General features: G+C 33.6%; 1 long non-coding RNA gene across 1 annotated transcript in view; it reads left to right on the forward strand.

Annotated features, from left to right (window-relative positions):
* LOC122239262 overlaps window positions 1-25,270 on the forward strand; it is a 78,104-nt gene extending 52,834 nt beyond the window's left edge. The window contains exons 2-3 of the long non-coding RNA XR_006218210.1: window positions 21,810-21,897; window positions 25,198-25,270. This is a non-coding gene — a long non-coding RNA (uncharacterized LOC122239262). The remainder of the gene's footprint in view (window positions 1-21,809; window positions 21,898-25,197) is intronic.
* The last annotated feature ends 920 nt before the right edge of the window (window positions 25,271-26,190 follow it).

Genomic DNA, 26,190 nt, shown 5'->3' on the forward strand with positions numbered 1-26,190 from the left:
GAACTCACCAACTGTGAGATCACGACCTGAGCCAATTAAGAGTTGGATGTTCAACCCACTGAGCTACCGTGTGCCCCAAATGCTAGTTTTCTATCCAACTATCAAAGACTTAAACTTTGTTGGGCTGAAATTTGATTTTTGGAAACACAGAATTTTATGTTACTTTATAAAATTATTTTCTAAAATGTTCACATACTAGAATACTGAAAGCTATTTAAAAATGATTTTTACTTCCACTCAGATTTTTTGTTGCTTAAATAATGCAAAGCTCAAATTCATGTGTTAATACTGTTCATTACTGATATATGCTATATGTAAATGATCTCAAATTTTCAAGTGCATGCTTCCTATTTTGCAGTATAGGAATTCAATTTGTCCTTTTTGCTTGTTTATTTTTCTGATGGCACTTAGTATATTGCTATAGACATTGTGGGTGCTCAGTAAATGGTTATGGACATACTGAGAGTTTAACTCCAAACTTTATGACTGATCTATTATAAATCTGAAATTTTGCTTCTTGGATTTCACATGGTTTTAATGCCTAAGGGAGTATGAAAAGAAACAGCTGCATCTCTATTATGACACAACCAGTTGTTGAAATGATTGGACAGGTGGTTGATGGACCCAGTGGCAATTCTGGAACAAGTGTTAAGGCTTAAATTATGTTAGGTCACTTTTCCAGGCTTGATGTTCCCCATTTGGTACAAGCATTTGAGAATGTTATTTTGTCATAAAGTATATCATGTACTGAAGTCATTCTCTATAGATGGATTTGATGTCAATGTATTTTAGTTGAACAGATAACTCAATTTGCATGCTCCATCCATTTTTCATTTTTCCTGTTGTCTACTGTTCCTTACCTCCAACTTTTTATGCTCTGAATGGAAACTTTTACCACATTCAACTTTATATATATGCTACATTTATGTATTGTATATATTCTACATAGTTCATGTACTCTATATAGAATACTATATAAATTATTTCTTATATCCTATCTCTCTCTGTATATACACTGCAAATAAGATGCTGTAAATAACAGGCAAAATGTTTCGGCCCTAGTTATGTCCATTTCATTTCACATATTTATTTTTTGTCCATTTCATTTCACATATTTATTTTTTGTCCATTTCATTTCACATATTTATTTTCATTTCCATTTATGTCCATTTCATTTCACATATTTATTTTTTGTCATAATTGAAAAGTTGAAAATGTGCAAACGTAAATACCATCCAAACTGGACCACATAGTCATAATTATTTTTGAATATTTATGACAGTATTTTAAGATAATATAGATGTCATGCTATTATAAACATAAGATTATGATGGAAATTTTAAAATTTGAAAAAATTATGTGCATAATACAAAACCTGTATTTCTGCTGCTTTTTGATAGGTTTTGTTAGAGGTTTGTTTTCCTCCTTTTGAACCTCCCATCTCAGATAGACAAGCACAGATACTAAAAATTCTCTTTTGTTTTGAGGTCTACTTTCTATATAAATTATTGAATCATAAATCCTTTTACCATTATAGTATGGCTAAGGAATTATATATGATTGTCTATTTAGTACAATAGTAGTACACTATTTAGTACAATAGTGTCTATTGTACTATTTTCACAAGTAAATGAGGCATGAGTTATGTAGATGTTTTTGTGTTTGAACATTTCAGTTATTCAAAGGTTATTACTGCTTAGCTTATACATCAGATATTTTATTTTATTTTATTAATTTTTTCAATGTTTATTTATTTTTGCGACACAGAGAGACAGAGTGTGAGTGGGGAAGGGGCAGAGAGAGAGGGAGACACAGAATCTGAAGCAGACTCCAGGCTCCAAGCTGTTAGCACAGAGCCCGATGAGGGGCTTGGACTCACAGACTCAGGAACCTTGAGATCATGACCTGAGCCAGAGTCAGACGCCCAACCGACTGAGCCACCCAGGTGCCCCTACACATTATATATTTTAGATATTTAGAATTTTGAATTTTGTTGACATAACAAATACTGATAAATTTATTTCTGGGGAAATCAAGTCATTTCATGCACACATTAGCATTTATATGTTTATTGATTCATTTTTTAAACATTTATTTATTTATTTTGAGAGAGAGAGCAAGTGGGGGAAAGGCAGAGAAAGAGAGAAAATCCCAAGCAGGCTCTGCACTCTCAGCATAGCTCCCCTTGGAGCTCGAACTAACAAAAAATGAAATCAATACATAGTCAAAATTAAGAGTCCGGTGCTTAACTGACTGAGCCGCCCAGAGGACCTGGAAGATGCATTTCTAATTAAATGCTAGTCTGGGGCGCCTTGGTGACTCAGTCAATTAAGCATCCAACTCTTGATTTCTGCTCAGATCATGATCTCCTGGTGGTGAGATGGAGCTCTGCTTCAGCTGCTGAGTGTGGAGTCTGCTTATGATTCTCTGTTTCCCTCTCTCTCTGCCCCTTCCCAGTTCTCTCTCTCTATCTGGCTCTGTCTCTCTCTCTCTAAAAAAAAAAAAAAAAAAAAAAAAAAATCTTCTTTCAACTCCCTATAATATTGAACATTAGCTTTTTAAAGAATTTTTACTTATTTCTAAGTGTGATAATTCCTAGTTAGATTTCTTTATTGAATTATTTAGAATATCTTACACCATTAATACTCTCTAATATTTGACATGTCTACCAACATTATTATGAAAAATAGTATACTTCTTATTAATTTTCTGGAATGTGAGAGGATCATGAATAATTCATACTATACCTGTGTTTACCCTTTGTTATTGCATATGTGTATGTGTGTGTTTTAATTTGACTATAACATTTTTATTTATTTATTTATTTATTTATTTATTTACTTCTCCAGTACTTTATTTTCTTCATTTTTTAAAAATGATTTATTGTCACATTAGCTAACATACAGTGTATACAGTGTAGTCGTGGCTTGGGAGTGGATACCCATCATTCATCAGGTACATACAACCCCCAGTTCTCATCCCAACAAATGCCCTCCTCAATGCCCATCTCCCATTTTCCCCACCATCACAACCCCCCACCCCCATAAGCCCTCAGTTTGTTCTCTGTATTTAAGAGTCTGTTATGATTTGCCTCCCTCTCTGTTTGTAACTTATTTTTCCTTCCCTTCTCTTATGTTCATCGGTTGTGTTTCTTACCTTTCACATATGAATGAAATCATATGATATTTGTCTTCCTCTGCCTGACTTATTTTTCTAGCATAATGTACTCTAGTTCCATCCATGTTGTTGCAAATGGTAAGATTTTATTCTTTTTCATCCCCTAGTAGTATTCTGTTCTATAAATATACCACCTTTTGATCCATTCGTCAGATGATGAACATTTAAGCTCTTTACATAATTTGCCTATTTTTGGTAGCACAGCCATAAACACTGGGGTGCGTGTACCCCCTCAAATAAGCATTTTTGTATCCTTTGAATAAATACTTAGTAGTGCAATTGCTGGATCGTAGGGTAGTTCTATTTTTCATTTTTTGAGGAACCTCCATACTGTTTTCCAGAGTGGCTGCACCAGTTTTCATTCTCATCAACGGTGTAAGAGGGTTTCCCTTTCTTTGCATCTTTGCCAACATCTGTGGTTTCCTGAGTTGTTGACTTTAGCTACTCTGACTGGTGTGAGGTGGTTTCTCAGTGTGGTTTTGATTTGTATTTTCCAGATGATGAGCAGTGTTAAGCAGTTATTCATGTGTCTGTTAGCCATCTGGATTCTTCTTTGGAAAAGTGTCTATTCATGTCTTTTGCCAATTTATTCACTGGATTATTTCTTTTTCAGGTGTTGGTTTAGAGAGTTCTTTAAATGCTTATTTGCTGAAGTCTAGTGAATTTTGTGTTTTTCATTTTTGTTGTTGTTGTTTATATGCTTAGAAAGATATTTCCCAGACAAGATCAGGAAACTATTCACTACTGGTTAATTCTAGTTTGTTTTTATATTTAGTCATTAAATTTAACTAGATTAGACAAATAAGGATTTTTTTTTTTAATTTCAACTCTTTATTTATTGAGAGAGAAGGAAATCATGAGCAGGGGAAGGGCAGAGAGAGAGGGAAACAGAATCCCAAACAGGCTCTATGATGTCAGCACAGAGCCTGACGTGGTACTCACTCTCACCAACTGTGAGATCATGAACTGAGTCAAAACTAAGAGTCAGTTGCTCAACCAACTGAGCACCCCTCTATCACTTTTTTTTCTTAAATAGCCACAATAATCTCATTTGTTGAATGATCCATTAATTATGTATTGTCTAAATACACTTTCTTCTTTTTGTTCATTTTTAATTAAAGTGTAGTTGACATATAATATTAAATTAGTTTCAGGTATACCACACAGTAATTTGACATTTATAAACATTACAAAATGACCATCGTATATGTGGGTATCATCTGTCATCATAAAACCTTATCACAGTATTATTGACTGTATTCTCTATGCCTCCTTCACATTCCCATGATTTATTTATTTTATAATTGGAAATGTATACCTCTTAATCCCCTATAACTCATCCCCTTAAGCCCTTCCCTTCTGGCAACTATCAGTTCTCCGTTTTTATGAGTCTGTTTCTGTTTTGTATTGTTTGTCTTTTTAGAGTCCACATACAAGTAAAATCATATGGTGTCATCATTCTCTATCTGACTTATTTCACTTAGCATTATAACCTCTAGATCCATCTATGTTGTCACAGATGGCAAAATTGCATATTATATTATGGCTGAGTAATTTTCTATTGTATATATACACCACATCTTCCTTCTCCATTCATCTATCAATGGATGTTTAAATTACTTCTGTATCTTGACTATTGTAAATAATACTGCAATAAATGTAGAGGTATGTCTATCTTTTCAAATTAACATTTTTATTTTCTTCTGGTAAATGCCAAGAATTGGAATTACCAGATCATATGATATTTCTACACTTTATTTTTTGAGGAACCTCCATAATGTTTTCCACAGTAGCTGTACCAATTTGCATTCCAGTTAACAGTGCACAAGTGTTCCTGTTTTTTCCACATCCTCACCAACACTTGATGTTTCTTCTCTTTTTGAGGTGGCCATTCTGACACATGTGAAGTGACATCTCATTGTGGATTTGATTTGCATTTCCCTGATGATGAATGATGTTGAGCATCTTTTCATGTGCCTATTGGCCATCTGCCTGTCTTCTGTGGAAAAATATCTGTCTAGGTCATTTGCCCATTTTTTAATTGCATTGATTTTTTGTTGGTGTTGAGCTATGTGAGTTATTTATATATTTTGGATGTTAACCCCTATCAGATGTATGTGTTGCAAGTATCTTCTTCCATTTAGTAGGGTGCCTTTTCATTTTGTTGATGGTTTTCTTTACTGTGGAAAATTCTTATTTTGGTATAGTCTTTTTAGTTTACTTTTGCTTTTTTTTTTCTTGCCTGAGGAGACATATCCATAAAAATATTGTTAGACAATGTCCAAGAGTTTAATGTCTGTTTTTATTTAGAAGTTCTATGGTTTCAGGTCTCACATTTAAGTCTTAGTCTATTTTGAGTTTACTTTCGTCTATGGTCTAAGAAAGTGGTCTAGTTTCATTCTTTTGCATGCAGCTGTCCAATTCTTTTAAAAATTCATTCATGTACTTTTCCAGTTATGATGGAGTAGCTCAATATAGTAAACAAATATAACAGCCAAAGAATTATATACAAAGACTCTTTTGAGACATTCCACATAATGTCACATAATCTTCATGAGAAAAATAAGCACAGGAAATTAACTCCACATTCAATTTAGCTCACTCTTGCAAGGTATTATCAAAATCTTATAGCAGAGAAATAGATTCTAGGCACAATTAAGGAAAAAAAAAGTATTTGGAAAGAAAGAAGCAGAAATCAAAGATTGGTGTTAACAAGGGCATTTGAGAGTGGGTAACAGAGTGGGGCGCCAAAAAGGAATTACAAATATATGCATGGAATGTCCCTTGAGTCCAAGCCAACTCCTGAGCTCTTCATGCTTGGAGTGTGACACAGGAGTCACAGAAGAAAACTGCTATGGAATTTTCCACAAAGATTCCAATGTCTACACAGTGCTACAACATGGTAGAGCTCAGCAGTATAGTAGAAAGTTTGGAACAGACAGTCAAGACTTTCAAAACTGTTAGTAATATTCAGGAATTTATCTGTAAATTCAGGGACAATTTCCTTATACTGGGTTATATACATATATATACACGTACACACACACACACACACACACACACACACACACACACATATAACCTCTAAACAATGATCATAACAGTGACAGTAAATCTCCAAGAAAAATTTCATCAACTGAGAAATGCATAGCAATTGTGAAATAATGTTGGTAAACAATTATGAAGAGTCTTTGCATTACAGTGGAGGATACTCCTGATTTCAACATGAATCTATTTCTTAGTTGTTATTGTTGTTGGAAATTATGTAATTCTTAGATAAATATAGCAGTTTACAATTATATGTCACTTTATAAAGTTGGTAAGTATACATTCAATTGGATATCCTGAAATAAAGAAATTAAGCTCTTTGCCCTCCCATTTCCCATCCACCAAGGACAGAACTAAGGAACACTTGATCAGAAAAGGTCATATAACATAAATCTTTTTCTCAATGAAATTTTCTTGTACATGAACTTTTATAGCTACACATAACATGGTCACCAGGGATTACACATCTCTGGGGCTATACAAATATACAGATTTCACAGTCCACTTTTATTCTGGGTCAAATTTGAGAGGCTCCAGTGTTGTTTTAAAAATTATGTTTGTTGTTGTTATTTTACACCTCATTTGTTTTTGAAAAAAAATCTTTATAAGTGAAAATATATTATTGTGGGTTGACGTCAGAGAGATAGAGACCTTGAGAGACCATTATTCCCACTCTTGAAACAAACAGGGGAAAAAGCTATAAAAGGGTCAAATTAAAGAATAATCTTGAACCCCTTAGAGAACTTCAGTCATGGGGCAAACAAGCTAACTGAAAATTAAAGGCAGACAAGCACATATAGGGAGAAACAGAGTGAAGCATTTTCCTACATGGGTCAAACATTGTAGAACACCATATAACCCTCTTAGAAGGTTTAGCTAGACATTTTTTTTAAAAATTGCTAAGGACAAAACTAAAAGTGTAAAACTTCTGCAGGGCATGAGTATAGGGGAATTGTTACCCTTTTCTAGCCTTTTCCATCAGGGAAGCTCACCATCTACTCATAGCAAAGGGTGAGGAGAAATCTGAGTAGTGCCTACCATGATATTGGTTGAGAAAAGGGAACAGAAGCTATTGACAGTATTCCATCCAAAACAACTCCTCCATATGAAACTAAAATTTAAATCTCCAGGGGGAAAAAGCAAGTAAAAAAATAGCTTCCTGACGGTATAAGTGATTCCTTACTACAGCTGAGGGAGAGGACTGACAACAACAAGCAAATTCTGCCCAAACCTATGTTACATATTTCCCCTAAGTTAAAAAAAAAGAAAAAAGAAAAAGAAAGAAATACATAATATAGGTAATCAATGGAAATAGAATTATAGCCTGAGGACACTTTTGGAAACTCACTGCAGCTGCAAGAAAGGACAGGAACAGGAAAAGAAAGTAGCTATAACCTATGGAAAAGCATGAATATATGTTAGTTCTGGTATTGTATCTGGAGGAAGAGCACCATAGTAGGCTATATAATGGCCTCAACATTGTCCACATCCTAATCCCAGACACTGTTATATGTTACCTTAAATGGTAGCATATCATGTAATTGACAATGTAATTAAATTAATCTTGCAATATGAATATTATCTTGCACTCTCTGGATAGGCCATGTGTAATTGCAAAGATCCTTTTAACAAAAGAGTAGGAGACTCAAAGTCAGACAAAGATTCAATGACATGACTAAAGGATAAAATAGTGCACTATGAAGATGGAGGAAGGATCTACAAGCTAAGGAATGCAGAAGACCTTTAGTACCTACAAAAGGTAAAGAATTCCCCTGTCATATTCAAAAGGAACAGAACACAACACTCTTGATACTTTGATTTTATTTTTTCAATTAAAAAAAATTTTTTTTATTTATTTTTGAGACAGAGAGAGAGCATGAGCAGGGGAGGGGCAGAGAGAGGGGGAGACACAGAATCTGAAGCAGACTCCAGGCTCTGAGCTGTCAGCACAGAGCCTGACATGGGGCTCGAACTCACAGACGGTGAGATCATGACCTGAGCCAAAGTCGGACGCTCAACCGACTGAGCCACCCAGGCATCCCTACTTTGATTTTAGCCCACAGGATCCATTTTGAAATATCATCCCCAGAACTATAACATTATAAATTTATGTTGTTTTAAGCCCTTAAATTTGTGATATTTTTTAATAGTAGCACCAGGAAACTAATACAGAAATACCCACCATTTTTTAAATAAATTTTTGTGGCCAATTTCTCTAGATATTCCAGCATACCATATGATTGTGATATATACTTAATTAAATTCTTTAAGTACAAAAGTCAGAATAAGGAGCTATGATAACAGAACCAGGAGTGAGAATGATGAATGTTGAAGGTGGAAGAAGCAACCAAGAAATTCCTCTAGGAAATAGAAAAGTTGAAGAACTGGATTTTCCCCTGAGTCCTGTAGAAAGAATACAGTCACACCAATGAGTTAGCAGGTACAGATTTCTGAACTTTAGAATAAGAAATAAGTGGAGTTTGTGGTGCTTTAAACCACTCATTTGGTGGTGTTTTGCCGCAGTTGCTATGGTAAACTCATATAGACAGGATCCCTTATGAAGTCTGTACTCACAGGAAACAGGCTTAGAGTACCTACTTAAGACTGATTTTTTGGTCAGAATATCAGAGAATATTCCATTTCCCAACCCCTACCACCAGAGCAAGGAGAATCGGGTAAAAATAATAACGGGAACAACAAGGAAAATTGCAAGAAAAAAGATTCCCTCTAGAGAATAGCTCAAAGGCGGGGGTTTGGAGGAGGGGGACGGTGGAGGTGAGGAGGACTTAGCCATGTGTAGAGAAAATTTTAAATAAGGCCCAATGACCAAAAAAGATAAAGACAGAAATGAGAACTGGAAGTACAAAATGGTGAAGAGACTAAAAAAGACAAAAATGAAGATAAGGAAATAAATCATGAATATTAGAATTGACAGAAGATCATTCCTACAGAACTGAAGACACTGCAGTTATTAAAAAGATAATAAGGTAATAGTAGGTACAACCTTTTTGCTCACAAATTCGACAATTTAGAAGAAATGGGTCAATTCCTTCAAAACTGCAAGCTAGCAAACTAAATCAAAATTCAATAGATAATCCAAATTGTCCTATAACCCCATTAAATACAATTTGTAATTAAAAATTTACTGTAGGGGAGCCTGGGTGGCTCAGTCGGTTGAGCGTCAGACTTCAGCTCAGGTCACGATCTCGCGGTCCGTGACTTCGAGCCCCGCGTCGGGCTCTGGGCTCATGGTTCAGAGCCTGGAGCCTGCTTCCGATTCTGTGTCTCCCTCTCTCTCTGCCCCTCCCCCATTCATGCTCTGTCTTTCTCTGTCTCAAAAATAAATAAACATTAAAAAAATTTTTTTTTAAAAAATAAAAAAAAATAAAAATTTACTGTAAAACAAATATCAGATAACTTCACTACAAAAGCCTTCCAAACATTTAGAGAAGAATTAACAGCAATTTAGCACCATCTCTTTCAAAATATAGAAGAGAATAAAAAGCTTCTCAACTCATTTTGAGGCCAGCAATACCTGGTATCAAAATCAGACCAAACCGTGACAATAAAAGAAGGATGTCTATTCTAAAATTAAATCCAAAAGTCTTTAAGATAATATGAGAAAATTGAATCCACGGTTGTATACAAATGACATATAATAAATTGCTGTGTTCAAGCCCCACATTGGGCTCTGTGCTGTCAGCTGAGAGCCTAGAGCCTGCTTTGGACTCTTGTCTACCTCTCTCTCTGCCTCTCCCCTGTTCATGTTGTCTGTCTGTCCGTCTGTCTCTCTCGAAAGTAAATAAACATTAGAAAAAAATTAAGCAAGGTGTGATATATGTATATTATGGAATATAATTCAGCAATTATTTTTTTCAGCTTCTCTAAAATTCATTTTTTATCTATACCATGAGGACAAAAATAAACCATAATAAATAGAGTTGTTGTGGGAACTGATCATGAGATTTTATGTAAACTGAACATCAGAGGACAGATAGAGAAGAGTTGGTAAAAATTTACAAATTATCCCAGTGTCATCAATTAAAAGGACTGAGTTATTGATAAATGTAACAACCAAGAGGTACGTTAGGTGAATTATGCTAAATTAAAACACCAATCTCAAAAGGTCACATATGTTTAATTCAATTTGTGTAAACCTTGAAATGACAATATTATAGAAATGAGGAATAGATGAGTAGGTGCCAGGGGCTAGAAACAATGAAAAGCTATAAATGAATGGCCTGAAAGAGATCCTTGATAGTTTCATATCTTAAGTGCAGTAGTGAATTACATGACTCTCTAAATTCTATAAAATGACATAGAATTATATACCCACATTTTGCCAATGTTAATTCCTTGGTTTTGATATTGAACTACATTTAAAGTACCACTGAACTATATTTATATTAGTTATAACCTTGGTAACACTGCATAAAAGGCTCATGAGAACTCTGTCCTATCTTTGCAATTTCTCATGTATCTGTAATTATTTCAAAATAAAGTTTTAAAATGCTTTAAAAAGGGCAAAAGACCTGAGCAGAACTTTTACCAAAGAAGATGAATGGGTGGCAAATAAACACATGAAATATACTCAATATTATTAATAATTAAGGAAATAGAAATAATAGTATGAGATACCAGTTCCCACTCAGGAGAAGGGCTGTATTCAAATAAGCAGACAGTCAGTTTAGGTTAGAATGTGGAGTAACTAGAACATTCCTGTTTCACAATCTCTATATCCCTACTGCTGTGCAATCACATGAACGTTTTCTGAGGGAAGCTGGCACCTGGCCATTTCTCAGCAGAGATACCACTCCCCCACCCACGACAAGAGAGTCGCACAGGTCAAAGCCACAGGGGTCTCTGAAGCATGATGTTTTGAAACACAGCTCCATCTGAGATAAAACTCACGAGGGAGGTGTCGCCTTGCAGATGGACAGCTTGGACAGAGACAGGGTAGAGATGGGATGTCGACAGAGGCTTGAGACAAAGGCGGGGTTCTTGATCACAAGTTGGTGAGAGCACAAAGTTTCTGTGCTACAGAATTGGGAGCTGGGTGAAACCATTTCCACCTCTCCTGTGCATGCTCATGCATGCCACAATGACCCAACCCAGTAAACTAGGCAGGGCCAGCTAGTGAAGAATGGAGCTGTTATGCCAAGCCCCTCCCAAATGCACCCTCCAAGCACATCCCTCAGAAGACCAGCACAAGTCACTCCACCTGCTGTGGGGACTATAAAATGGCACAGCCACTTTTGAAAACTTAGGTAACTTCTTATAAAGTTACACTTACCATCCAACCTACAATCCTTCTAGGTATTTCCACAAGTGCACTACAAACTTTATTTTACGTAAACATGGATGTGAATATTTAGAACTGCTTTTATCACAGCCACTAAGAATTGGAAGTAAACAAGTTGTACTTCATCAGCTGAATGGCTAAATAAACTGAGGTATATACTTACAATCAAATGTTGCTCAACAATTTTAAAAATTACCTACTACAATGACTCATGTATTTTGCTAAGTAAAAGAAGTCAGACTCAGAAATCTACATATTACATTATTTTATTTATTTGCTGTTTTGGGAAATACAAAATTATAGGGACAGAAAACAGGTTGCCAGGAGATGGGGGAGGGCAGAGGGATTGACTAGACAGAGATTGCACTTGTCTATTTTTTGGATGACAAAGCTGTGTGTATAGCATTGTGGTAAGCATATATGATTCTGCATGTGTCAAAAACCATATATGTATACAACAAAAATATTTTTATTATATATAATATATATATATATTTATATAATAAAATCCCCCAACCAGTTTATTGGGGGATGAAGTTATGGAATATGGACTGTAGAAATGAATCTAACCATATTACAAATATATAATGTAACCTTGCTGAAAAGGACTAACAAAAGAGCCGTATAAGCAATTTTGGAGAGCCATATAAAAATATATTCTAAATATAAAGTTACAATAGAACTATAGTAAATGCTGTACTCTAGCTAATAAACCTGTTGCCCACTGTGGTAAATGAATTAGCAATTCTGAGTCTATTTTATGTGTATGCTAAGTTGAACAAATACACACACACACACACATACATATATGTGTGTGTGTATATAATATGTATGTGTATATGTATTTATATAAATGGTAATCAAGTCTCTCACAGTCAGCAAACAGTTATAATAAAATAAGCAGGGGTGGGGCATCTGGGTGGCTCAGTTGGTTAACCATCCTAACTTCGGCTCAGGTCATGATCTCAATGTTTGTGAGTTTGAGCCCTGCACAGGCTCTGTGCTGACAGCTCAAAGCCTGGAGCCTGCTTCAGATTCTGTGTCTCCCTCTCTTCCCCTCCCCTGCCCATGCTCTGCCCCTCTCTCCCTCTCTCAGAAATAAACATCAAAAAATTTTAAAAAATAAGCAAGGATGTAATACTAGAAAAAACCATGTAAATTAATTATATTTGGAATATCAATATGAACTCATTTTATATATAAATACATACATATACACAGGCATGTATATATTTATTTATTTATTTATTTATTTATTTATTTATATATACATGTATATATACACACAAATAAATTCTATTCATGATAGGTGCATATATGAGTCAATATACATAGGTATATTTTTTAACTGCTTTCACTGAAGGGATCAAAAGTAGTGACCAACCAGTAGCAATGGTCATACTAAGGCCCAAATTATATTTTATTTTTCTAAAAATAATTTTATTTTATTTTTAATTTTTTAATATAGTTTATTGTCAAATTGGCTAGCATACAGTGAATACAGTGTGCTCTTGGTTTGGAGGGTAGATTCCCGTGATTCATCGCTCACATATGACACCCAGTGCTCATCCCAACAAGTGCCCTCCTCATTGCCTATCACCCATTTTCCCCTCTCCCCACCCCCCATCAACCCTCAGTTTGTTCTCTGTATTTAAGAGTCTCTTATGGTTTGCCTCCCTCCCTCTCTGTTTATAACTTTTTTTTCCCTTCCCTTCCCCCATGGTCTTCTGTTAAGTTTCTCAAGTTCCACGTATGAGTGAAAACATATGGTATCTGTCTTTCTCTGACTGACTTATTTCACTTAGCATAATATCATCCAGTTCCACCTGCATTGCTGCAAATGACCATATTTCATTCTTTCTCATTGCCAAGTAGTACTCCATTGTATATATAAACCACATCTTCTTTATCCATTCATCATTTGATAGACATTTAGGCTCTTTCCATAATTTAGCTATTGCTGAAAACACTGCTATAGACATTGGGGTGCATGTGCCCCTATGCATCAGCACTCCTATATCCCTTGGATAAATTCCTAGTAGTGCTGTTGCTGGGTCATAGGGTAGTTCTATTTTTAATTTTTTTTTTGAGGAATCTACACCCTGTTTTCCAGAGCTAAGGCCCACAGTTTAGATTGTAAATACTGTTCTCCAATAAAAGGAACCAGTTCTCCCGGGAGAAATTGCTAAATCTAAGGCTAGGGAAGCATATATACAAGATAAGTCTGGAGCATCTTGTGATGGTGAAAAAGACAAGAGCAATAAAAGAAAGGATAGGAGGATGTAAGAAAGACAGGAGATGGATGAGTGAAAGACCTCCCAATGGAGAAACTGGCATAGTTTGAACAAATGAGTATCTATTGTATTGTATAATAACCCAAAGAGTAATATATATGCAAATCCATAAATCCATATTGGTAAATATGTATGTAAGTTGGTAAATTGTATGTATAGTAAATATGTATGTAAATTGGTAAATATGTATGTATGGTATATATGTAAAATAAATGGGGAAGAAGGAACACATCTTCCTATTGAATAAGTCTAAAGGATGAGAGAAATAATGAGGGAAATGGAAAATCAACATTAGGACTTTGAGTAATCATTGCTCTTAGGCAAGATCCACTGACATATTCCAAAATCAATGTGTGAGACTTTGAGAAGCAAGGTGTTTGCATAGCCTCACACTATTCCTAAAAATATTAATTACCATGAGTTTAACATAGGTCCACGAATTCTTTGATATTCTTCTTTTCAGAGATGTGTCTTAACTTTTTACACTACTTCCTGAGGGTAATGTGGACACAATCTCTTTCTTCTGATAAATTAGAATATGAGAAAGAAAATAATGACTTTATAGTAAAAAAAAAATTGGCAGGGAGTTCCCTTAACTCTAAGGGAAGTTGCACATCACCATGATAATTCATGTTGCTATTATGTTCCCACTTGCATGATACAAAGAGAAAGATATTCACCTGTGTGATATTTTCCCTCAAATCCATAGCCCCAGGCTAATGAGAAAATATCAGCCTATCCCCAAATGAGGGACATTCTAAAAATACCTGACCGGTGTATTTCTAATATATAAAGATCAGGAAAAGCAAAGCAAGACTGACAAATTGTTAACCTGATTATATCCTAGAACAGAAAAAAATGACATTAGTGGAATGAAAACCAGCTAAATTAAAAATAAAATCTATAGTTTAGTAATAGTTCTGTATCAATATTAAATTATTAGCTTTAATAAATGTGCAGTGGCTATATAAGATGTTGACATTAGGGAAAGCTGCTTGAAAAATATAAATGAACTGTCTTGACTATCTTTACAACTCTCCTATAAATCTAAAATTATTTTAAAGTGAATATTTTTAAAAAATTGTAAGTTTCTGTTATTATTGCTTTCTATTGCATGTGTTTCTAATAACACACACTTTTTCCCCCTGAACTTAAGGTACTAAATCAACTTTCTGTCTTTGATTTATTACTCTCTCTCTTTTCTTAATTGAATAGAACATTTTGAACCAGGTGAAACAATAGCCGGTGTGGGAAGTCAACATACTTAATCAGAGCTTTGCTCAAGGCCAAGTCCGGTTGTTTGCAGAGAACTCATAATGAAGCTTCTTTGCTCTGAAATGTTTCCATCATATTTCCTGTTGTTTAGATCCGGAAGATGTTTGCTTCTCACACTCTGAAAAGTCTTACATTTATAGATGTAACTTAGTTTCATCTCTGCTTGAAAACAGACTGATTCTTGCCTGAACGAATAATCTTTCTTATAATATCTTGCTAAACACAGCAAGCAACAGTCAATATTCAATAACATACAAACTTTTCCCAAACTTCTCTCCCTGAGGTACTAAGTAGTCACTTGATATGCTTCTCAAGTTATTGTACACAGTATATTTACTAAAAATTTTGTTACTTATCGTGATCTCCTCTTCCGTCTCCAAAATCAGTCTATCTGGTATCTATAAGCAGGTACTATTTTCTTTTGAATAATATGATATTATTAAATACTCATAATTTTTAAAATATGTTTGTTTGTTGTTTTCATTACAAATTTATATGGTAATCTTTGTAGGCTACATTGTACTAACAAATATACCCAGATCAGAAGCAGGCTTTCACTGACAGCTGCAAGCCCAATGCAGGACTCAAACTCAGGAGCTGTGAGATCATGACCTGAGCCAAAGTCCCATGCTCAACTGACTGAGCCACCCAGGCGCCCCAATCCGTGTGATTTTTCTCATTTGATAATACTTACAAAACATGTTAGTTGCTAGACAAAAGAGTTACTCATTTTTCATATTTCATAACTGGGAAAAGTCACTCTAGTAGTAGTAGTAGCATGGATTGTGGTAGAACATTGATCTCAGGTTGTCAGATATCCAATTTGTTTAGTGCCTCATTTAACTCTGAGGTAGTTAACTACCTACCTTAACAATGTCTATGGGTTTTTTTATTAGTTATTTAAAATATATTTTTACTTTGCTATGAAATTATGTTAACCTGCAGCATGGAACGGTGGAGAAAACGTTATATTCAGGCAAACTGGATTTGGTTTCTGGCTCTGTGAGGTAGAAGTTGTGACCTAAGGTAAATCACTTATACTTTACATCTTTTAACCTTCTCAACTAAAAATAAAGTGATTCAATTACATTATTTCTTATATTTTTCTTCTAAATTTCTGTAATTTTATTTAAGCTATTATATATGCTCATTTTAAAACTTTATAAGATACATCTTATTCATCTCCTTTTAATTAGCTAAAAAGTAATAACATGCAAAGTCAAGCATGGCACACATACACATATACACACACTATTACACATAGGAAGTAAGTAAAACAAAAAAAATAAAAATAAACTAAGCATGATGAATTTCAAATATGTATAGTTCAATAAATATTATAGGCAATATGTGCCACATTAACATATCTAAGAAAGAAAAATGGATCTATCCTGATGAGCATATGTTTGGTTTCTACTTGAATAATCTTAGTTCAGTTATCTTGGAAATTAAAGAATTTATTTAAATTGTGTTTTGGCTATCTATTGATGTGTAACAAGTTGCAACAAACTGAATGACTTAAACTTATTCTTACTCATATCCCTGTGGGTTGGCTGGTGCATGGTTCACGGGTCCCCAAGACTCACTTTTGTCATCAACTGGAAGTTCAGGGGTCTCCAAGATCATGCTCACTTCTGATACTAAATACAACTGCAGGGGCACCCAAGACCAGCCTTCGCTTCAATAATTCATTAGAAGGACCCACCAAGGTCAGTAAAAATGTTATTCTCACAGTTATGGTTTATTACAGTGAAATGATAGAGATTAAAGTCAGCCAAGGGAAGTAACATACATGTAGGGTCTAGGAGACTTCAGGCAGAGTTAGTTTCCCATTGTGCTTTTCCAGTGGAGCCATACGGATAGTGCCTCGTTTTCTGTCAACAATGTGTGACAATACGCATAGAGCATTGAAAACCAGGGAAGCTCTCTTGAACCTTAGGACTAGAATTTTTTACAGGGAAGTGATTGTGTGAACATGACTGACCACCTGCATGGATAGCCTTAGTCTCCAGCCCTTACAGAAACTTCCTAGTACCCCATGGCCCATACTTTGGGCCTCTATCACAAATCATGTTGTTAACATGGACTGTCTAGCATGACCAAAGGCCCCCAGGATAACAAAGGTATGATTATCAGGCAGGAGGTTTCAAAGGTTTAGAGTTACCTTCCAGGAGCCAGGGCAAAGACAAAGCCTTTCTTAGGTATGGTTAACCCTTGACTGCTTAACTAGGCTCAATCCACATGGTGTCACTTGGGGTTATTTATGTGGCTAAATTTAGCTGAGAGATTGACTGGAGCTGGAACATTTAAGATGACTTTATTCTTTCTAGAGCCCCATCTGGGGTACCTAGAAATGCTGGGATCTAGCCAGAACACCACAGCAGAGCAGGCAGAATTCTTACACAGTGGCCCGGGGTTCCACAAGGGTGAAATGTGACCCAGAAGTTTTCTTAAGACATAGGTAGGCTCAGAAGTCTAAGAAAAATAACTTCTGTCATTTTCTATTGGAAAGAGTATGTAATAAAACCAGTCATTATTTAAAAGAAGAGGATATATACTCTACCTTTTGACGGGAGTAGAGGCATGCTCAGACAGGGATGAGAAATTATTAGCCATATTTGAAGGTGCTCTTCTTCCAATAGTCTGTTTTAAAGATGGTAATATATAAACTGAAAATCACTTTTGTTCTATACCATCTCCTTTATCATGGGCCCCAATTATATAATGGAGGGAAATAATAGAAATATTTTACAATTATTTTTTTCTTTTAGATTTTATATATAAGTGAAACCATACAGTATTTGTCTATCTCTGACTTATATGACTTAGAATAATGCCATCTGTGTTCACTGTTGATCTATTTGTTGCAAATGGCAATATTTGTTTTTTTATGTCTGAATAATATATAATATATAATTGTTATGATTATATATATAATATTATTATATATATTATATTATTATGTTATATAATATATATTAATATTATTATTAATATTATAATATTATAATATTTTATATATTTTATATATTATATAATATAGATAATATTATATATATAATATTATATTATAATATTATCAATTTATTATTATTATTTATAATTATTAATTATAATTATTAATATTAATATATATAATATATTATAAATATATTATTATATATATTATATATATATAATATATGTATTATATAATTATATATATATAATCATAACAATTATAGTTATTCATTTCTTTAAGATATATATGCAGGAGTATAATTACTGGATCATTTGATAGTTCTATTTTTAATTTCTTGAGGAATAGTCATACTCTTTTACATAATGGCTGCAGTGGATATACTAATTTACATTCCCACCAACAGTATATAATGGTTATCTTTTCTCACATCCTCTCCAACATGTATTATCTCTTATAATTTTGATAATAGCCATCCTAACAGGTGTGCAGTAATACCTCATGATGATTTTGAATTGCATTTCCTTGATGATTAGTGATGTCGAACATCTTTTCATGTACCTCTGGCCATCTGTATGTTTTCTTTGGAAAAACGTCTTTTCAGGACTTTTGTCCATTTTTAATTAGATTACTTTTTTTTTTTTTGCTATTGAGTTGTATAAATATTTATATGAAATTAACTCCTTATCAGATATATGGTTTTCAAATATTTCCTCTTATTCTGTAGGATGCCTTTTCAATTTATGGAATATTTCCTTTGTTGTGCAGAAGCTCTTCAGTTTAAACAGATCCCTCTTGTTTCCTTTAGGTTTCATTGCTGTGCTTTCAGTGTCTTATCCAAGAAATCATTGCCAAGGATATTTCGCCTATGTTTTCTTCTAGAATTTTTATAGTTTCAAGTATTACATTTGTTTGATCCACTTCAAGTTAATTTTTTATGACTAATGTATGATAGAGGTCCACTCTCATTTTTTTACATGTAAATATCCAGTTTTCCCAGCATCATTTTGTGACGAAATTATTGTTTCCCCATTGTGTAGTCTTTGTGCCTTTGTCAAAAATTAGTTGATTGATAAGTGTGAATTAGTGTCTGGGCTCTCTATTCTGATTCATTAGTCTATGTGCCTGTTTTTATATCAGTACCATACTATTTTAATTACTATAGCTTTTTAATGTAGCTTGAAATCAGGAGGGTGATGTCTCCAGTTTCATTTGTTTTCCCTTTTCAAGATTGTTTTGAATATTCAGGATCTTTTGTAGTTTCCTACAAATTTTAGAGCCTTTTTTTTTTCTATTTCTGAAAAAAATGCCATTGGAATTTTGACAGGAATTACACTGAGTCTACAGTTCATTTGTGGTAGTATGGGCATTTTTATAATTATTAACAGATTTGAAGACAAAAATAGATAGTATGAAATAATGGTGCAGAACTTCAAAACACCAGTTTCTACAATGAAAATGCAGACATATTGTTAATAAGGAATGATGGACTTGAACTATACTTTGAGCCAAATGTGCTCCAAGGTTAAAAGCTCTTACATCATTTAAATTTAGCAATACTTTTCAGTGCCTGGGTGGCTCAGTCGGTTAAGTGTCTGACTTCGGTTCAGGTCATGATTTCACGGTTCCTCATCAGACTCTGTGCTGATAGCTTAGAGCCTGGAGCATACTTCAGATTCTGTATCTCCCTCTCTCTCCCCCTCCCCTGCTTGTGTTCTGTCTCTGTCTCTCAAAAATAAATAAATGTTAAAAAAATTAAAAAAAATAAATTTAGCAATACTTATGTTAAGAGTAATTTAATGTTTTTAATCTTGAAGTCAGAAATCTCTATCAATTCCATTTGCATGTACACACAGATTTTGTGTATAATAGTATTCATCCTATGGTGCTCATCTATCAGCCTCAGAAAAGATTCTCAACCATGGGTTTTTAATTAGTTGAGTCACAGGAGAAGGAAAACCATTATAGTGATAAGTGCTTATGTGATACAGAATATTACAAAATGAGGTCAATTCTATCTATTTAATCAAAAAATATAATCAGATAATCAGAAATGTTAATGAATTTAGGAAAAGGCTTGGGATTTAATGTTAACTAAGTGACATTCCTTCTTACTGTTTTGATGAATCCATACCTCTGTGTATACATATTTTTTATTTAATTCTTACAAGGTGAATATCTAGTTCAAAATGCATTAACATTGTTACAGCTTTTGATATATAGTACTAAATTATACTCCAAAATTTCTATGTGAGGAGGTATGTTTCGCTTCACAAATGCTAAATCATAGTTCATAAAATTCCTTAAAACTTTACCAGTTGTACAGACAAAATGCAGTAGATAAAAGGAATGTAAATTTACTTTAATGTATTTTTATGTCACTAGAATCAGCATAAATGACATGCAAATGAATGGATACACTCATATGGTATTCACCATTATCTTGCTAAAAGGCCCTATGCTAGCATAGGTCCTGCTATTAGTCCCTGTACTAGTCCCTGTACTGCTATACTTCTTAGAACATTATTCCTCATTGAAATAGAGAATCTAATGTAAAAGTTACCCTTTTATTCCATTAATATGCATTTGAAAAAAGTCCAATGCCATTTCTCTATAAAGTATATGTTTTGTTATTTACACTGACAATTTGCATGAGATATTTTTATTTGATCCAAGGTACATCAGTATTGATATTAAAATACAATAAAGGGTTGTTTTTTGATGTTTAAAGTTTTTATTTAAATTCTAGTTAGTTAACATAGAGTGTAATATTAGTTTCAGAAGTAAAATTTAGTGATTCATCACTTATATACAACACACAGCACTTATTACAAGTGTCTTCCTTAATGCCCATCACCCATTTAGCCCATCCCTCCAACCTCCCCTTCGGTAACCCTCAGGTTTTTTTGTTTTTTGTTTTGTTTTGTTTTGTTTTTGTTTTTGGTATTTAAGTGTCTCTTACGGTTTGTCTCCCTCTCTGTTTTTATCTTATTTTTCCTCCCCTTCCCCTATGTTCATCAGCTGTGTTTCTTAGATTCCACATATGAGTAAAATCATATAGTGTTTGTCTTTCTCTAACTTATTTCGTTAGTGTAATACTCTAGCTTCATTCACATCATTGCAAATGGCAAGATTTCATTCTTTTTGATGGGTGAGTACTATTCTATTGTATATACATACCACTTCTTCTTTATCCATTCTTCAGTGGATGGATATTTTGGCTCTTTCCATAATTTGGCTATTGTTAATAGCACTGCTATAAATATCGGGGTGCATGTGTCAAGTGTTTTGATTTAATTACGTGATTGAATAATTAACATTATTCAACAAATTCCAACACAATTCCTTCAAAATAGGATCATTATTCTTACATGAAGTAGTATGTGTGTACTTAGGAATACATGTATGTCATTTGTTTATAAGCTAAAAAGTCTTGTTTGAAAGAATATGACTATTACATCCTTTTACTATTTATTTAAAATCTAGATGAGAGTACCACTAAACTTTTGGGCCTTCAGGAACAATCACTAGCTAGGATTCAGGTGTTTAATTCTAAATTCAATATCTCATTGTCACTAAGTAAAGTAAATTCCCGTGAATTCTCCAAACCTTATTTTTCATCTATAAAATTAGTGGTTTGCATTAGATGTTATCTAAAGTTTTTCTGTTCTAATAATTTATAATGATGTAATTAAGAATAGAAAAAAAATCATAAGGCATTCTCACCAAGAACATAATGTATTACTCTCACCAGATTCTTCATTGTCTCAAGCCTTACATGAAGAGATGAACATGCTGCACTAAAACAAACAAAACTTGTAACAATTCTGGCTATATAAAAGGTAAACAATAAGTTGTCTCATGATTAACAGAATCTCAGTTTTTTCATACCTTTTGAGAATTTGAACAGAAATTTTTAAAGTTTATTTATTTTAACAGAGAAAGAGAGAGGAACAGAGAGAGTAGAGAGACAATCCCAAGCAGGCTCTGCACTGTCAGAACAGAGCCTGACATGGGGCTTGAACTCATGAACCATGAGATCATGGCTGGAGCCAAAGTCAAGAATCAGGCGCTTAACCAACTGAGCTACCCAGGTGCCCCTGAAGTAGAGAATTCTTGGAACATATTTGAACTTGGACATAACTTCCAAAATCTATATACCAAATCTTTAAACTTCTTGTCCCCCACCCCTACACCAGTCATCTCTAGGTTTTCTGACTTTCAGCCAACAAAATTTTAAGCCAACATTTTTTTGTTGCTCTTGCTACTTCTATATTATAAATATGAATGACAACTTTCTGTATCTAGCTTTTACCAATCTCTGAATATCCTCCTCTTATATCCTGATTAGCACTCTAGACACACTTGAGCACTTTTCAGTTTCTCAAAAGAACAGGACTTCTTCTAGAGGGAGGGCTGTTACCTTAAGTTTATTTCCTTTGAGGAGATCGCTTCTCGGCCTTTTGTCTAAGATCAAGTGTATTTCCTTTGAGTAAAAATGACACTCTGATTGATCAGATTGATTACTGGTCAGTCTTTATAATAGCTCAAATCTAATTACTTTTTTCTGATCTCATTTTTTAAAATATTTTGCTTACCGTATCAGCCAATCCCTTAGCAAATACTGACTGGAGAGTATATCCCAAATCAGTTCACCTCTCACTCTTCTTAACACTATTGACTAACCAACCAGTTTCATTTCTCTTAGGGTCTACTTAATAACCTTACTGTTTTGATTGTTCTATCTGACAAAGAGGATTGTACCTCCTTTAGTAATCAGGTTGTTCTTTGTGTTAAAAAAAAATTCTGGTTATATTATTTTACTTCTCGAATCATTTCAATGGTTTTCCACTGGATTTATAACAATATTCAAATCCTTTCTATCGCTTGCCCAGCCATACATCATCCAGTTCCTAACTGCTTTGTGAATTTTTTCTGCAAATCTTTCTTCACTTTATTGAAAGAATCTGACTATGTCGGAAACACAACAGCATCATTCAAACTCAGGACAGTTATACTTCTTTTTTTGACTGCCAGTAAAACTCTTCCTTCAGATTGTTACACAGCTGTTTTTTCCTTATGATTAGGACTGCTGGTCATGTGTCACTTCCTCAAAGACCTTACTATATTGCACTGTATAAAATGCTATCCTCCTACTAATACTCAGACAAGCTCTATTTTAGTTTGTTTTATTTTATTCACACAATAAAACTCAGCCACTAATTTTACTATGTATTTGTTTTTTTCTTATCATCTTTCTTTCCCTAATGGGCCCTTATTTGACAGGGCCTTTGCCTGTTTTATCACCCCTGTGTCTTGCCATTTTGCATACATTAAAAAATATTTATTGGGAGGGGGGGCGCCTGAGTGGCTCAGTCCATTAAGCATCCAACTTCGTTTGACTCAAGTCATGATGTGATGGCTTGTGAGTTTGAGCCCTGCCTTCGGATCCTGTGCTGACAGCTCAGAGCCTGCAGCCTACTTTGGATTCTGTCTCCCTCTCTCTCTGCCCCTCCCCCACTCACTCTCTGTCTCTGTCTCTCTTTCTCAAGAATAAATAAACATTAAAAAAACTTATTAAGTTTCTGGTAAAATATAGGCCATCAGTAAATAAATTTGAGAAAGAGAATGAATCCCTGAATACTTATAATATTTCTATATTTACCCTAAGCAAATACTAAAGAAAAGAAAAATAATAATCACCAAATTCCTTTTATTGATAATAGGGCTAATATAATCAAGATTTATAATAAACTTTATATAAAAAAGAAAAAACACACCTAGAAATTTCCCACTCTGCCCCAAAGCAGTATGATTCACTTCAAAAATTTTTTCTTCTTAATTAGCCAGTCAATTCATTAGTCATTAGAGAACTGTAAAATGAATAATGCTTTAAAAAAACCAGAGATTATTATAATTTAGAGAAATTCAAAACTAGTCAACATAAACTTAGAATATCAGACTAAGAATAATTGAATAAATTAAGTAGTGATCCTATTCATGATGTCTACATTGATTGTAATAAAACTGACTTTAAAATCTAAATACTTAACATGTATGTGACAAAAAGCAACATAAAATAGAAAATAATAACTAAAAATTAGCTACTTTCAAAACTTATACAAAAAGCTAACAATATATATTCAAAAGCTTTTGTCAAATACCTCACATACTTTTTATGTGAAGGATACAATGTAATGAATTCTCACAGTTTGAGATTTAAAGTATATGCTTTTTGCTAGGTAATTTTTTCAATGATTTTTCACCTATGGGGCAAATAAATAGCAAGGTATTCTTGCTACTACAATGCCTCAATGATTTTCTTTTTTAGTAAGTACATATCAGCTTCATTTGCGCATAAATTTCAGTTAAATTATATGTAAATCAAAAATGTTCATATGCTATAATATTTTTAATTTGATTCTATAAAAATTTAAGTTGCCTTTCCAAGTATACATGTTGGTACAAAAATATAAAAATCACATAGGCATTGTAAATTTTAAATACCCTTTCTTTTTCTGAAAATGCAGTGTTTCACCAATCTCTTTAGGCAAGAGAGTAATGTATAATTAGAACACATGATGTATGCACCAGTATGTTGTATTTTTGTGTTAAAATCACTATGTAGATAATTTTTATATCATTTGGATTACTAGCATGTTACACATTTAAATAGATTACATTTTGTGATATCAAAAAATACATAATGTGAAGCTGTGACAATGTCCATTTACTCCTCTTGTTAAGTGTATAGTACATATCTTTCAAAATACATAGGGTATTAGTAGATAGGAGAATTAAATACCTTTCAAGTTTTGTTGTTGAAACATTTTGAAAAATATTAGTGTAAATATCAATATGTATTATTGAAAGTAAACATTTTCAAAAATTATAAGAGAATTAGAATATAGGGGAAAAGTGTGTTTGGTAATATGTCATCTGTTCTTGAGAAAGAGGGGTTTAAGAAACTACAAGGATTATCTTTACTTGAAAAACTGGTTGTATTTTGGTTTAACATGCAGGCTGAAATTCAAGTAACTTTGTATTACTCTTTGCGATCACTTCAGAAAAACACTTGATTTGCCAAATTGCCATCCTTAGTAAGAAAGTAATTAGTACCTCTCTCCTCTCTATTTTCATAGTATAAAAATCTAAGAAGAAAATGAAGAAATCTCATTCAATCAGTTGATGAAGGATGTTTCAACTTAATGCCCAACCTATATAAAATCAGTATAAGAAAAACTGAGGTCGTTTTCACTTTTATGTATCATAAATATTAAATGTAATATTAACAAATTAACAAATTGAATCAATTAGAGTATAAAAAATAAAAATGGAAATTGACCAAGAAAGATTTACTTTGGCATTTGCAGATAGTTTAATATTAGAAATATCAGTTTATATAATTCATCATTCTAAAGGATGACAGAAGGAAAACTAGGATAACCAGAGTGTATTCAGATAAAAGCACTTAATAAAATGCAATACACTTGATTTAAAGATTTGGTCCTGCTTTAAGAAATAAAGGCCACACCTGCTTGAAAACAGAAAGGGATAGACAATAATAATACTGTTAGTTACTTAATTTATGCTACACAGCTGATAGGTTTTAAGAGTGCTATAATAATCGAATTTTCCCTCACACTAAACAGGACTTGAGGGAGGGGTAAGAGAACAGAAAGGACTGAGACAGCCTAATGACCATTTAGTTGTCATTACCTACATTTCTTCTGAGAAGACAAATGCCTAGTCCCTGGGAGTATCTTGTCATGGGACAGTGGAGGAGATCATTGGAAAGATGGGTATCCTATACCTTTCTAAAACCGAAATCCAATAAATAAGTTTATTTTCCTTTCTTCACATTCTTGCTGAAAATATTGTTTAATTTTTAAAATCCTATGGGTGTGCTCAGAAAAATCTTAGCAAAATATTTTCTATAACTATTACACACTGTTTTAGTAACCTAATATTTTTATTACATTATTTAAATATTTCCATTGTTACATATACATATTTGCATTATTGTTTTTGAACTAAATACAGTTCCATCATGTGGACATGTCATAATGATTTAAATATTCCTTTATGTATAGGCACTTCTGGGTTTGTCTGTTGTCAGTTTTGTTTGTCTATTT

The sequence above is a fragment of the Panthera tigris genome, chromosome B3 (assembly GCF_018350195.1).
Source record: "Panthera tigris isolate Pti1 chromosome B3, P.tigris_Pti1_mat1.1, whole genome shotgun sequence".
Classification (NCBI taxonomy): Eukaryota; Metazoa; Chordata; class Mammalia; order Carnivora; family Felidae; genus Panthera; species Panthera tigris.